This window comes from Lipotes vexillifer, unplaced genomic scaffold, assembly GCF_000442215.2.
Source record: "Lipotes vexillifer unplaced genomic scaffold, Lipotes_vexillifer_v1.1 scaffold1990, whole genome shotgun sequence".
NCBI classification, from domain to species: domain Eukaryota; kingdom Metazoa; phylum Chordata; class Mammalia; order Artiodactyla; family Lipotidae; genus Lipotes; species Lipotes vexillifer.
In genome coordinates this window covers 276,648-280,857 of record NW_006772506.1, presented here as the reverse complement: position 1 = coordinate 280,857, position 4,210 = coordinate 276,648, and positions in this window count along the sequence as shown.

Sequence of the window (4,210 nt, the reverse complement as noted above, 5' to 3'; positions counted from 1 at the left end):
TATAAGTTAAACAAGTTAGTATTGTTTCCATAACTTGTTTAAATTAAAATTATGTGTATAAAATTGTATTCAACTAAACAGAATGAAAAAAATCTTTTCAAAACTTTGTTTATGAAATTCTAAAAAATGCTGTATATTGAAAGAATTCAGTGTGTTAGCTAAGTTGTAATTTCCAGATACTTAGCTAATTTTAAAACCTTAGACCCAAGTTCATTGTAAATAATCTTTGGCCGTCTGGACAGTTCCAAAAAGAAAAAAAAGATACAAATAGAGTTATATTCTTATTTTTTAATGGCAATCAACTAACAAAATATACAAAAGTTTTGGATGATACTTTGTACATTTTTTTGCCTTCTAAAATTGTTAAAATATGAAATAATTGTTCATGGAGACAAACATAGCTAAACAACTTTTTATTTTCTGTCCTCTAGCTTTCTCTCATGTTTCAGGAAAGAAAAGTTCAGTACTTTGATTAAAGATAAGAAAATATAAATGGTTAGTTATACTTGGTACAGTAATTACAGAGAAATAGAAACGTATAAAAGATAATGGATATTATTTTCATTTTGCTTTTTAAAGAAACTGTAATACATACAGATGGCCAACAAACACATGAAAGGATGCTCAACATCACTAATTATTAGAGAAATGCAAATCAAAACTACAATGAGGTATCACCTCACACTGGTCAGAATGGCCATCATCAAAAAATCTACAAACAATAAATGCTGAAGAGGGTGTGGAGAAAAGGGAACCCTCATGCATTGTTGGTGGGAATGTAAATTGATACAGCCACTATGGAGAACAGTATGGAAATTCCTTTAAAAACTAAAAACAGAATTACCATATGACACAGTAATCTCACTACTGGGCATATACCCAGAGAAAACCATAATTCAAAAAGACACATGAGGGCCTTCCCTGGTGGCGCAGTGGTTAATAATCCACCTGTCAATGCCGGGGACACGGATTCGAGCCCTGGTCCAGGAAGACCCCACATGCCACAGAGCAACTAAGCCTGTGCACCACAACTACTGAGCCGCGCTCTACATCCCACATGCCACAACACACCTACAGAGCCCGCGTACAGAGCCCGCAGCCCGCGTGCAACACACCTACATGCCTAGAGCCCGTGCTCTGCAACAAGAGAAGCCACAGCAATAAGAAGTCTGCGAACCACAACAAAGAGTAGCTCCCGCTCACTGCAACTAGAGAAAGCCTGTGGGCATCAGTGAAAAACCAATGCACCAAAAATTATTTAATTAATTAAATTTTTTTTAAAAAGACACATGCACCCCAATGTTCATTGCAGCATTATTTACAATAGCCATGACATGGAAGCAACCTAAATGTCTACCGACAGAGGAATAGATAAAGAAGATGTGGTACATATATACAATGGAATATTACTCAGCCATAAAAAGGAACAAAATTGGGTCATTTGTAGAGATGTGGATGGACCTAGAGACTGTCATACAGAGTGAAGTAAGTCAGAAAGAGAAAAACAAATATCGTATATTAAAGCATACATGTGGAACCTGAAAAATTAGTATAGACCATCTTATTTACAAAGCAGAAATAGAGACAGAGACATAGAGAACAAATGTATGGATACCAAGGATGAAGGGGGTGGGGTGAGATGAATTAGGAGATTGGGATTGACATATATACACTATTGATGCTATGTATAAAATAGATAACTAATGAGAACCTACTGTATAGCACAGGGAACTCTACTCAGTGCTCTGTGATCACCTAAATGAGAAGGAAATCCAAAATAGAGAGGATATATGTGCACACATGGATGATTCACTTTGCTGTACAGTATAAACTAACACAGTATTGTAAAGCAACTATACTTCAATAAAAATTTTAAAAATAAAGAAGCATTCATAGTTATTTTAAATGATATGTTTTATTTAACATACTAAGTTAATTATATTTAAAGCAATAGTTAAAAGCTTGAGATTATTACATATTTTCATATTTATATATCTGTATATGCATAAGTGCAAATATATAAAGGTGTATTAATAAATTCTTTATTACAAATTGTTGCATGAATAATGTACCAAAGGAGTAAAATGAGAATTTGGGTCTTTTTTTTTGTAGAATGACTAAGTTTTTCTGTGCCCAAATTAGTAGAGGTTCCTTTTTGTCCCCAAATTATTGTTAACTCTCTGAGCTTTGTGACACAGTCTGAAATCATTTGTTAAAGATTCCTTATTTTTTAAAAAAAGTTAATTGCCTAATAGATGTTGTTGTTTATCACTGGGTAATTTTACCATGCTAACTATAAATATTTTTGGCTTTAGATATTTATGACTTATACCTAGTCCCTTCTAACAACTATTCTTAATTTTGCCTTTCCCAAATGCAGAATGATAAAACTATTAAAATGACTTTTACGTCTAAACAACCATTGGGTTTCCTAAAATGAGCATTAAGTAACAAAAAGATTTGCCCATTCATCCTATAAAAGAAAGGATAATAAGAATAATTAATTAATCTAATTTTCTCCACCTTTTGTCAAACTATTATGAGAACTTTGTCTCCCAAACTTAGTATTATAAATAACCTGAAAAATTAAAAATAGAGTTTACCTTCCAGATATGTAAAATATGCAAATGTAGACATTTTTCCATGTTGAATAACTTTCAAGTTAAAATAAACATACTAATATTTAAGCACAAAGACTGATACAATACCTGTCTGTCAAAAGATTTTTCCGGGATTCTAGATTGACAAACCCTTTTTCCCTTTTTGTTCGTAAAGTTTCCAGTTAGGCACTAGGGGTATGTAATAGCTTAATTCCACGGCAATGGTCAAAGGTATATTGCTTATTTTGGTCTTTCATTAGATCCAGTAGCTGAGGCATAGCACCTTGTCTAAGAGCTATAACAGCAATAGCAAAACATGTCAAAACTTCAATTAGCCACGAAACTCAATGGTTCCCCATGCTGTGCAAACTCTCTCATTGAGAAAAAAGGCATAACCTCCTAGGAAATACTGCTTTCCCTGTCACACTCTCTGTGGCTGTGACACTTGAAACCCAGTCAGCCTCCTGCATTTACTTGAAGAAGGAAAAACCTACAATTGCTTCCTTCTGTCAGGAAATTCTCTATATCCTATACCCACCTTCAGAGACGCTTCAGCCTGCTTTGCAAGAACTGCTCAATCCGACTCAAAGAAAACTATATTAACTTAGAAGGATGCAAAATGGGCTCACTGCTATTGTCACAAATGTCACTTTTGCTCCCAATACAGTCTGTGCCCCATTAGGGTACTACCTCATATATGGACATCAGAAATCACACTAACTCATCTTGTATATTCAGGATAATTTTTAGAGATTTAAAATTACCACTCCTCCAGAGGATCATGTTTCTCTAGAAATAATTTTTAAATTACCCCCAGATTACCCAGTCACCTCCAAAATGAGGCATATGCAAACTACTTTGGAGAACTCCCAGAAGGGATAACTGATTGCCTCTTGATGTATACTATTAGAGATGTGATTCCCATATTAGAAACAATAGAACTGGCAAAGATGATCCAAAACTTGTCTCTGACCTTAGAAAAAATCTTAAATAATATAAGCTCGACTCTGAAAGCCCAACAACCTAGTCAAAATTCAGTAGCCAAAGCTGTTATAAACAATCACATTACCCTTGATTTTTCTCTTGACTAGTCAAGGGGAATTTTACACTATAGCAAATACTTCTTGCTATGCCAATACACTACGAGATAAATAAAACAGCTGGGAGAATAAAAGCCACTTGTTTCCTAGACTAATCATCATTGTGTTTCTGATAATTGTTAGTATTACAGTTGGCTGCTATAGCGTGGATAGTTAGAAATGCTACTGTACAACCATTGTCACATTGGAGGACTCAACAACTCATCCTGAAGCAGAGTAGACTAACACTAGTCCTGCTACAGACTACATTCTCCAGCCAACCTCCTGATCAGCAAAATCTTGGCAAAAGTGAAAACCTGGCTATCATTGATTAATGTTCAGCAACCCAACTTCATCTGCCCTTGGCTATAAGGGAGGCACTAAGAAAAAAACAAACAGCCCCTCACAGCTAGGACCCAGCCTGGTACTATCAGCTGGGCCCTGCTGTTCTCCTGCTAAACAATCTCACAGAACATCAAAATCAGACAAGGCCACTCTGTGACCATGATGAATCAAAACCAAGAAAGACCA